This window comes from Heterocephalus glaber, unplaced genomic scaffold (assembly GCF_053883595.1).
Source record: "Heterocephalus glaber isolate CG9 unplaced genomic scaffold, H.glaber_assembly_v1.0 deba00001444, whole genome shotgun sequence".
In the NCBI taxonomy this organism is placed as follows: domain Eukaryota; kingdom Metazoa; phylum Chordata; class Mammalia; order Rodentia; family Bathyergidae; genus Heterocephalus; species Heterocephalus glaber.
This window is the reverse complement of record NW_028258297.1, coordinates 14,420,137-14,432,513: the sequence shown is the minus strand read 5'-3', so window position 1 is coordinate 14,432,513 and position 12,377 is coordinate 14,420,137. Positions and strand designations below refer to the sequence as shown.

The following is a 12,377-nucleotide window of genomic DNA, read 5'->3' as shown; positions in this document are numbered from 1 at the left end:
AAGAAGAAGAAAAGAAGGGGAAGAGTCCCACCATCGCCTCCAAAGTCATACCCCCAGCGATCCAACCTCCTTCCTCTAGGCGCCACCTCTAAAAGTTCCACCACCTCTCAACAGCACCACAGGCTGAAGACCAAGCTTTCAACACACTGGACTCTAAGGGATGTTCAAAATCCAAATTCTAGCATTCAGAGACTCCAGTGTGCAGCCAAGGTCAAGAGCCTGCCCTAAATCCTTACTAAAACAAATTGTAGTCTGGGAACCCACAATATTGGCCTTTGCTGACTTGCTAGAAACTTGCTAAAAACACAGAATCTCAGGCTGTGTGAATCCAAACCTGCGCTTTTAACAACATATCCATGTGATTTACACACACACGTTACAGGCTGGAAAACACAACTCCAAATCATTTAGAGATGACATAGCCAGGCTATGACTTTCACTGTATTATTAACTGCAACTCTAGAATATTCCAACATAGCAAAACTTATCTAGGAAGTATAGTACTCTCCTAATGCACATAGACCTCCAAAATAAATAATATGAAGTGTCTAAAAGGATCCTATATAGAATGCTGGTATCAATTTTCAAAAGACAATACATTTGATCCTGTACAAACCTCACTGTTTTAGTCAGTTTTCTTGCTCCTGGGGCAAAATACCCAACATCCACAGTTTAAAGAGGAGAATGTGATTTTGGCTCATGGTTTCAGAAACAGCATGGTGGAAGGCCCTGGTGGATGAAAGCTGCTCACATCATGGCAGCCAGGAAGCAGAAAGAGAAGAGGAGGAACCAGGAACAATACTACACACTTTCAGGTCACGTCCCCAATAACCCACCACATCAGGCCAGATCCCATCTCCTAATAGTACAGTGAGGTGTACAATCGTCAATGGACTGATCCACTGATGAGTACAGCACCCCAAGATCCAGTTACCTTCTAAACACATGAGACTTGGGGGGAATATTTTAGATCTAAACCACAAATGAGAAACCACTACTCATATGACAATTATTGTCCTGCTCCCTCAATCCCAATCCTATCCAATAAAGCTGCCTTTGTTTAAGAAACTTGAAGTTACTATGCCCACTTATGGAGTATGTGTAGTGACTTGTATGTTTTCCAACCATGAATTCACAGGTTTCTTGTACACATATGTTCTATGAAGTAACTGTGTGCTCTTTCTGAATGATGGTATACTCAAAGAAGCCTAACAAAGTAATCCCCTGAACACACCAGAATCAAGCACTCACATCCATGCTGAAGTCTAAGTGCTATGACTTCTAGAGTGCCTGGAAGGCTTCCAGTCAAACTGTCTCCCCACTTATAAGAACTCCCACTTAACAATGTGTACTCCTAACACAGTCAGTTTCTTGTGTTAAATAATGCTCTCTTCTTCTCCAGTTAGTTAAGTGCTAGCCTCCTAAAAACTTATCACATTTATTTTCTCAAATCTTAGTGTTATGTTAATTTTTCAAACTATTCTTTTTAATAGGAAAGGAAAGTTGGATGATCTCTGTGATGCTGGAAGCATTAAGAATCAGGGAAGAGAATAAAGAAAGCATTGGATAGGAGCTACAACATACTAAAGAAAAACTTGACCACTGCTTTATTTTACTCTCTGACTACTGTGATACCCAAGGATGGTTCTTCCAGTCCATATAAGCAAGAAAAAATGCTTTATATTTGTATATTAACTTCACCTTGTAATTTCTAATTCATTTAACTATAGACCAAGAACTTCAAGAGAGTAGCCAACTGCTGAGTTTTTTAAGAGAAAAGAAGCTTAAGGAAAACATTAGGACATAGCAGTTTTTGTTTTCATGCATTATATATCATACCTTAAAAGAGCATGGAGCTCAAGAAGAGAAAAACTGATCTTACATACAGTGAATATGCTGAATAAAACTTTCTGAGCATAATTTCACTTTTATTATATTTCATGAAGTGAGCAAGAGAAAACTGTGCCTGCATCAATGTAGTGAAAGAGTTTCTCATCTCAAAAGCCTATCTGTATTGATATCAGAAAAGGGTAGGGGTGCAAAATGACAGCAGCTGGCTTGCCCTTTCACCTTTCTAACAGTGCTGGTGGCAGCACTGAAGCTTAATCAATGCAATGGAAGTGACATTTTGCAGTCAAATCAAATTAAATGGAAATGAAAGGAAAATCTGAGGTCCAACCTAAAGGCTATTCCTCTTACCACTGAGGTCATCTCCATGGCAACTAAATGCTACCAAAGTGTAGAGTAAATCCTTAACAAATCTGCAGAAAGCATGTCCAATTGAATATGATAGTGTGTCACTATACTTTGTAGCTTTCTAAAAGCTTACTCTAGAAGTAACAAAAAGGACTTCAGCCAACAAGTAAGCAGAACAGCACAGTTAATCTGGGTACAACTCAGTGGCACAGATGCTCTCTTCTGAAAGAATGAACTCTAAATGAGTGGGAATCTTAACGTAAGCAAGTGGGTGTGTTTCAAACTTCAGTGGTTTTCAGAATTGTTTTTACTTGGAATAAAACCAGACATCTCCCTGGTCCCTGCAAAAGCATTTTAACACCGTGAGGAATAACTTGTATAGGGTTACAACTGACCATTTTGCTTCATTTTCTCAACTGCTCTCTCAGAAAGGCAACTCTCCCTCTGTGAGAGCATGCTAAGAAGAGAAGGGTGTTAGGACTGGGAGAATGCGGCACTGTACTGGTGACACCAAGACAGCAGTGCTGGTAATAGCTCATAGAAGTTTCCTCCACAAAGACTCTTCCGGAAGCATTGAACTCATCCCCAAGTGTTCCTAGAGTCTACTGTACCATACAGCCAATCCAAAGCCAACAACAAGTAATTGGTTTGAACTCTTACAAACCATATTTTGCTGCACAAAGTAAACTGATAGGACCAAACATAACTGAATAACCATTAGAATCTTGCTTTCCAACAACAGCATGAATTCTCAGGTATTTATGTATGTGTGGCCTGAGATTTAGGTAGCCTCTAGTAAGTGAAGAAACATTTGCAGAAGGACAGCTACATAAACCAGGTTCATCAAGTGATACACACTTAATTTACTGGACAAGCTGAACAACAGTAAACATTATGTTGCAGGACAATTCTTTGCATTCTTTAACATGCTCCAAAATAATAATTTAAGTCATAATAAAGGCCTCTATAATTTTTATGTTGAACACACTCAATTCAGTTTTTTTCTAGTGATGGTTTCAATATAAAAAGATATCAACTAATATTAATATGAAATTTGAAAGATATCAATAATTTATACCTTTGGGAAGAAGATGACAATTTGATATAAAATGAGGTTTTGCTCAAATACATAAAACATGCCCATCATATCCTACCCTTGTTAAAATATACACTAATGAGCAAAGCAGGAGGCAACACAATCCTGGATTTGAAGATATATTATAAAGCTATAGTGATAAAAACAGCATGGTACTATCACAAAAACAAACATGTGGATCAATGAAACAGAACAGAGGATGAAGAAAGAACCCCAGGCACATTCAGCTATTTGATCTTCAACAAAGAAGCCAAAAGGAAGAAAAAAGGAAGAAAGCTATCCTCTTTAATAAACTGTACTTGAAAAACTGGCTTTCCACATGCAGAAGATTGAATTAGACCCATATATCTTACCATATTAAGCTAAAATCAAAATGGATCAAAGAGCTGAATATTAAAACAGAAATGCTTAATCTGCTGGAAGACAAAATAGGTAGAATTCTTGAAGTCACAGGTATAGGCAAGGACTTTCTGACCAGAATCCCAATGACACTAGAAATAGTACCAAGAATCAACAAATGGGATCATATCAAATTAAAAAGCCTCTGCCCAGTAAAGGAAACAACCAACAGAGCAGAGAGACGACATTCAAAATGGGGAAAAATTTTGTCAGCTATTCTTCAGACAATATCTAGAATATATAAATAACTTGAAAAATTAGATTCTCCCCCCAAATAAAAGACCTAATCAAAAACTGAACAACTGAAGTGGATACTTGTCAGAAGAAGTACAAATGGCCAATAAAAACATGAAAAAATGTTCAACAGTGCTGGATATGAGAGAAATGCAAATTAACACAGCAATGCCTTGGTTCACCAATGCTTGTTTGTGAACAATCAGGTCAGTAAGCAGAAGCATCAGGCAAAATTTTTCTTATGTTTAGTAACTCCACATCAGCTGATGAACATGATCTTGGCCATCTCCCCACCACAAATACGAACATGGCTATCTTCCGCAAAATTGTGGAACAAATTAAGTTTGTGAACCTAGGTCCACTACCACTTAAATTCCATCTTATTCCAGAAAAAATGTCTATAATCAAGAAATCAAATAACTAATGCTTGCAAGGCTACAAGGTAAAAGGAACCTTTCTACATTGTTGGCAGAATATAAACTAGTATAATCATTATGGAAATCAGTATAGAGATTCTCCAATAGAATTAAAACTAGAAATTCCATTTGACCTAGCTATTCCCCTTTTAGGTAAGATCAGCCAAGCATGGTGGCACATGCCCGTAATCCCAGCACTCAGGAGGCTGAGGGAGGAGGATATTAGTGAGTTTGACATCAGCCTGAGTTACACAGTGAGTTCAAGGTCAGCCTGTAGGACAGAGCAAGACCCTGACTCACAAAAAAAAAAAAAGAGAGAGTGTTAAGACCTCATATTACAGTGACAAATGCACACTCATTTTTATAGCAGCATAATTCATAATAATTAAATCTTGGAAGCAGCCTACAAGTCCATCAACAGATGAACAGATAAAGAAAATATGGTATTTATACACAATAGAATACTACTGTGCCATAAAGAAGAATAAACTTGAATCATCTGTAGGAAAATGGATGCACTTTGGGAGCATAATTTTAAGTGAAATAAATCAGACACACACATACCAAATGGGAAGAGGATCAAGAGATGGAGGAAAGGAGGAGGGGGGAGGAGAGAGGATGATAAACAAATTGACATGTACATGTACCTACTGCCCATAAGGAATGTGATCATTATGTAATCCAAACATGTCCTAATAAACAATGACAACTGAAATATACTAATGCATTAATGTCTAGAAAGAAAGCCTTTCTTTCTGAATAGTGGTATAAACAGCAACATTGTTACATTAAGTTAACGAACTTCCTTTACCAAAAAAATCACAAGTATACTTTTTTATTATCACTAATTTACTGTGTCGTTGGTATTATTGTACCTGGTAATTTTTCAAGATCTATGTAATAATAATACTTAACCTTCACTGAACACTAACTCTGCCAGAGATAATACCCAAGCAAAATAAAAAGCCTGTTGTTCTTTGAGACATCTTTCTCCTATGCAGCACCAGTACTGTAACTAACCACAAAGCAATTTTGTTTCATATTACCATCCTCATACATCAGTTTAATAGAATAGAATAGGCTCTGGTCTTGGAGACTCTGGTCCCAGTTCAGTTATTAATAGTATTGTTACATTATTTATTTTTCTCTTCCTAGCATGTTTCACTACAAAATGATTCTTACCTCAGAAGATCGTCCAAAAAAGCAGTGAGATAACATACATGACAGATCTCTGGGAAGTATCCAACAAAATACAGGATAATATCACATTATAACACAGACTTACCAGTACTCTTTCAGAGAGAGTATTTCTGTGATGTTCAGAATATATCTAAACATACATAATTGCATTTTGGTAATACAGTCAACCTGGGAATAAATGGAAAACTTCAATTTTTCCTCTTTATGTACAGTTCCTATTAAAAATTAATTCTCATTTAACAATTTTGTATATGTGCTGCCAAAAGGAGCACTTAACAATTTTGTGTATAAAATTTTAGAAAAAACACAATGACCTAAATGAACATCCTAAAATTTGCTTTTCCAAAATCGTTACTTGATACCAGGATATTTCCTCAGGATTTGGTTCTATTTCTAGTGAATCCAATACTAAACAAGAAAAAGATAGTTTTATTTAGGGCTTTGAATACTGAAGTCTGGTAAGTTTCTACTGAATTAACCTTTTGGATAATTTAAGGAAGACTAAGCAATGTATTAAAAAGGACTCTACCCTGCCCCTAAGATTGTCACCTCCTCTTATACTGCATTATACATGTAGAGCCATATTTGTTAGCCTTTAAAAGTTTTGTCCCACCTATATCCAAATAGCCATTTGGGGCAACTGGAAGTGTTTTATCAACTCCAGATTCTAACTTTCAGTACTTCAAATTGCTCCTTTCTATGTACCGCTGAATTTAAAAACAAAGACAGGAAGATTTGCCATACATGATCACAAATCACACACTATCAAGGAAACAATGAAAAGATTTAGAAGTTACTGTGTCATATTTACTTTGGAAGTTGCTATTATAACAAAATACAGTTTTACAGCACAGTTTTAAACTTCTAAACTCTTCGAGATTTTATCTAACTAATAAACTTGTGGCTTCATAAACCCACAAAGCTCCTGAGATACTATCTTATTTGAAAAGGGTGTGAGCCTGCCAGGTGTAAGGAAGCAGATGTGATCTACGGATTGGTGAACCGCAAAGTGCCTATCTATTTTCAGAGATTATAGGGATGGCACTGGTGCCATTGGTTAAGATAGTAAATTGATTTCTTCAATAAACTAGTGCTCTCATTCACTCACCACAATTTTCTAAAATTGCCCTTTTGATCTGAAGCTTCCAATCCTGGTCAGATGTAATTTTTTATTTTGGAACACTGAAAACTATACTCTCAGCTATTTTTTCTTTACATGACCAGAAACATAAATCTTTCTCTCTTCATTCACTCCACTGAAATGAACAACTTCTCTTTAAATGTACTTTCATGATTATTGACCTTTCAAAAAGAAATAAAATCTTAACTAATGTTTCTTAACTTTAAAGGTATGTTGGTAAATAGGAGTGATCTACTTAGCAGCTAAATTCTAATTAAGGAGTGGTTCAGATATGATATTTACTGGTTTCGCCTTCCCTCTGATGGCATCTGAAATTTGCACTCTGCATATAAAAAATCAGTGTTTGCAAAGACTTTGTTTCCATTTTTTTCTTTTTCTCATAATTTTTCCTTTCCCTTCCTTCCTTTCCCCTACCCCTCCCACTTCCCCTACCCCTTTGGACCTTTTCTTTCTATTTCACATTATCAAATATTCATTTTAACCATTATTTACATTTTCAGTTTCTCACACCAGAGAAACTATTCGGTATTTATGTGTGGGAAGGGTGGAGGGGGTGAAGGGTGCACAGGAAATGGGGAAAAAATAAGAACCAAGATATATCATGTAAAGGTACAAGTACCCAGTGATAAATATAAATGTATTGTATACCTAAAATGTACCAATAAAAGAATTCAAGGGAAAAAAATCAGTGTTTGCAAAACTATACCTAAGTATGTGTGTTTATTCATGTTTATAGTGTGAATATAAGTATACATGTATATGCTGATATTCACTGCTTTGATATGTGTATTGTTTTGTCTTTTACTACTACTTCCAGTAAGGGTTAATGTTTTTGAAAACTTACTATGTATGTACACATATGCTTTTAATCACTATGGATTAATAAAAGCCTATAACATTCAAAACTAATATTACTCCCACTTCACTGATGAAAAACTAAGGTGCAGAGAGTTTATATCATTTGTCAAAGGCCCATAGCTAGGAAAGCTGCTTAGAATGTAAGTTCTTTCAAAGGGAACCACATGAACATGAACACTGCAGTGTGCATAGGGAATGTCTTTCCTGACATTCTAGTGATTTAGCATTTAGAGGATGGAGCTCTACTGATAAATTCAGGACAGCTGCAATTGAGGCGATAATGGCTGTGATACCCACATGGTACTGATCATGCTGATAATGGTAACGATGACAATATCAGCCATGAAATGAGTACCATTTGCCAGTAATTGTGCAAAGGAGTGTATTTGTCCTTTAATGCTCAAGAACAATTCTGTGAGGTAGGTATTATATCTTTCTCTCCTGCACGGGAAAATTGAAGTTCAGTTAATAGCTGACCCAAAGTCATACGACTAAGAAATGGTAAGAGAAAGAGTACACATAAACTCTCCAACTCCAGCACTCCCTCCTAATAATTATAGTGCTTTCCCTTCAAATTAAGATATCGAACACTACTCTACGTATGTTCCAGATGCTGTTCCAAGTGGCTTTACACATCATTTTCTCACTGACAGCGATAAGACAAGTTGTGCAATGTTTTAATTTTTGAGGTTAATTTATTCATTCAATTAACTAATTCACTAAATATGTTTGACTAGTCCAGATTTTGTTTTGGATGCTTAAAATAGAACAGTAAGAAAAAATAGACTTTTTTCTTGCCCTCACACTGCTCACAATCAAATGAGAAACCGAGGCAGGTAGAGAGAGTGAATATTCTCAGATGACAAAACAGCTAACTGGCAAATAGGAGAACTAGACATGAGTAGTCTCCAAATCTTATTCTTTCTACACATCTGTAACATAGTCACAGAAGTGAAGAGAAACCTAGGCAAACAACCCAACCAATAAATGAAATTACTTCAGTTGTGGCCATAGGAGTTTAAAATACAGAATGGGTTGGTAAACAGTACCCCAAATTCTGGTAAAAACTGGTCAATGTTGACTGTGAAGCATTCTGATCCATCATCCTACCTCCCTAAAAGCTCCACAGGGTTCTCAGGAGAGTTTTCAATACACAAAACTGTCAGAGATTGAAAGATGTATGAGAGGAATTCTCCTTGCATGGGAAACATCCCCATACATTACTTAATACCTTTACTAACACTACGGTATAACAGTATTTACATTAATAATATTCCCATTATACCACACTCCAAACAAAAGTTCATGGTGTTTTGAGCCCTGGATCTTCTTTTCTCCAGACTTCTATATCTTGAAGAAGAGAAGCAGAAAGGATGAAAGGAAGGGACAATATATAATCAGTAATCGAGAGATCTACGATAGCACTGCTGACTTCAAAGATCTCTAAATTAGCATTATGGAACTACCTTTCCCTCTTGAAATCTCCAATACTTAGCATATTAGCTTGCTCTTTCAAGGATCTTGGCATAGGCACAAGTTTGTAAAATATACACCAATTACTCTGCACCTGAGGTCCAGCCAGATCCATGACATACCCTGCTGGCTGGTGGAAAGAAGAAACAGTGACTACAGTCCAGTGTGCCCGAAGGTTTCCAAAACCCAACACTACACACCAGAGATCTTCTTGTTTCACCACACAGTAGGCAGTTAATTCACCCACTTTCTGGAGACAAATTTCCACCCTAGCTGGACATCAGAATTACCTAAGATTTTCTCAAAAAATGCAGTACATAGAGCCCAAAGTCTATTAAATCAGATGTTTGATGATGGAGTCCAGGACATGTATACTTTTTGAAGTATGCAATGTAATCTGATGCAGTCAGAGGGAGCATCTGCCCCCAGAGATATGACAAGTGTTTTTCCACAAGCCAAAAAATTGTGTCCTATTTTTAAACTCCACCAAAGGAATTCAATAAATTTATGAATGGATTTTGGTAATTAGAACCACCAAAAAAAAATTCTATCTTTCACACATCATTTAAATCCATTCCCTTTATCTATATCCTTGGTGATGAGAAGAAGCTGGCCCTGATTCTCTATTTAGAAAAACAGAGTGGGAAAAGAAGATGTAGGCCCTAATTAATACCTGATACCAAATCATATCCTAAACTACAATTCCAAAGGCAAAACTAATAATACTATTAGATACTTCCACTCATTTCTTTGCTATTCATTCAACAAGCATTATTGAGCACTTAATCTGTATCAGTCCCTGTGAAAACCAGGAAGTAACTGGCAATGAAGATGTTAGCTCTCCTCTTAAGAAGCATATGATTTAGTGAGGAAGAGACACAGAAATGAATGAGCATGATTGCTCATACACTGTATGGGTGATAACGAAGCCACACACAGCACGTAATGAGAAAACCAAAGTGAGGCTGAACTCAATCTGCAGGATCAGGGAAGACTTGCTGGAAGGGGAGTTGCTTATGTTGAAATTTGAAGAATGGGTATGAGTTAGCTGGGCCAAGAAAGGAGGAAGGAAACTGTGGGCAGAAAAGAAAAAAAAAAAACAACAGGTGCAAATGCAGGGAGGCAGAGAAAAAACATGGTATGTGCAAAAGTCACAAGTAATGCACTCTTTCTGGAGCAGAAGTTTTCTTGGCATAAATGAAGGGAAAAACAAACCTGGCCTCTGATCACAGTGGCTTTTTCTATCATGTAGGAAGTTTGGATTTTATCCTGGATGTAAGGGAGAGCTCCTCAATAACTGTCATGAAGTTATATGGTAACATTTCCACACTGAAGACTCACCAACAGTGTGGGGAGTTTGGAAAGAAGCCACACAGAAGGCAAAGGGTACTGAAGTGGTTGATCCTGACCCCTGGCAGAGGAAGATTTTACAGATATTGAGGAGCTGGAACTGTCAGAACTTGACAAATGCACAGACAGATAAGAGTAACAAGTTACCCTGGGCCTTCTAGGGCTCTAAAGGGGGTAACGCAGTGCACAGCAGAGGAGTATGGGCTCTTTGCTTGGTTACAGCCCTGCAAACTTGGGCAAGTTATTTAATCCCTCTGCCCAGTTATTTAATCTCTCTTATTTCATGTGTAAAAAAGGGACAGAACACGTCGCCTGCCTTGCAAGTGCAAGGTCCCGAGTTCCATCCCTGGTACCAAAAAAACCAAAAAACAAAAAGGGACAGAACAGTGATATGCCTTCCTTATAAGGCCATTGTAAGGACAAAATTAGTTCATACAGAACATGTAAAGTACACAGAACAGTACTTAGAGCATAGTAAGTACTATGTTAGTGTTGGCTTCTATGGATGTCACGGTCTACAGGGATTTGCTGATTTCTTAGGCTTGGCCCCAGATATTAGAAATGTGCAAGTCTTATCCTAGACCTCAGAGAATCCAGAATGCTCCCACATGCTCTCAGGTCAAAAGGGTTTAACAAAACAGAAAACAGTCCCATAAAATCTTTAGTCTTGCTTTCTTGAGATATCCTTTCCTAGTCTTATTTTTTGTTTGTTTGTTTAGTTAATTCTTACATGTCTAGGGCCTCGATGTTTAAAGTCTGTATGGTGTCTATGATGTCTACAACCTATACGTTTTTTTGTTTTTTGGTACCAGGGACCAAACTCAGGACCTTGCACTTGCGAGGCAGGCGGCAGAACCACTGAGCTAAATCCCCGGCCCAACCTATGCTTTTAAATGTTTTAAAGTAGTCATATTTATTGTGGGGTTCTTTCTTTCTTTTTCTTTTTTTTTTAAACCAGGGATCGAATTCGAGATTTGCACTTGCAGGCAGGCAGCAGAACCACTGAGCTAAATCCCCGGTCCCAACTAGTAATATTTCTTATTAGTTTAGAAGCATGTGGCTTTATTGAAACAATGTATGAATTATGGGCCCCAGAAAAATAGACGGTGATAGGTTTTCTCTTTTCGAAATTTCATTTAATGGTAACAAACCTGTAATTATTTTTTTCTTCCAAACTAGGAAAAAGATGGATCATTAAATACTTGTTTTTAGCTGGGCATGGTGGTTCCAGCTACTCCAGAGACTGAGGTGGAGAATGGCACATTTAAGCCCAGTCTAGACAACTTTAATGAGACCCTGTCTCAAAATTTTAAAAAGTGTTTAAAGGCTGGGGATATAGTTTAGTGGCAGAGTGCTTGCACAGCACGGGAAAGGCCTTGAGCTCCGAACCTAGTATCCAAAATAGGTAAATAAATAAATATATATATATATATATAATATATGTGTGTATGTATGTTAAGTGTTACATATATTATATATATACGCACATTTAAAGTACCGAAATGAAACCTGTGGCAGAATTTCAACTGTTTTCAGTTTTTAAAAATCCATAGTGTAGTTTATATAAAATAAATTCAGTGCCTTTCACTCCATTTGTGTTTGAAAAAAAACTGTCTGACAATGTTTAATAGCCATGTGTTCTTAAAGTCATCTGAATTTATTTCTGTTACAAATGATCTATTATAAATGAAAAATTTACAAATGTAAACGTATATAATTAGTATTATGATTAGAACTATTTAAAACACATGCATAATAAACATACTGGAAAGAAATTTTTTTAAAGTACTCATTTTTCCCCCACATTTCCATTTCTTGATCTTTAGGGATTCTAATGATGTTTTCAAGAGATGAATTGTTTCCATATTGAACATCACCACTCCTAGCACCTATCTCCACCCTAAGCTTCATAGCTGGAACTTCCCTTCCTTTGTTTCTTTTTTGGTTTCTCTATTCACATTCTAGAGTTCTCCATCTATCTTCTTCTTTTTTATGTCTCTTTATTTATGGATTG

At 36.8% G+C, this 12,377-nt stretch overlaps 1 protein-coding gene across 34 annotated transcripts in view; it reads right to left on the bottom strand.

Annotated features, from left to right (window-relative positions):
* Sox5 (SRY-box transcription factor 5) overlaps positions 1 to 12,377 on the bottom strand; it is a 973,116-nt gene that overhangs the window by 872,417 nt on the left and 88,322 nt on the right. The gene's annotated exons all lie outside the window — the stretch shown is intronic.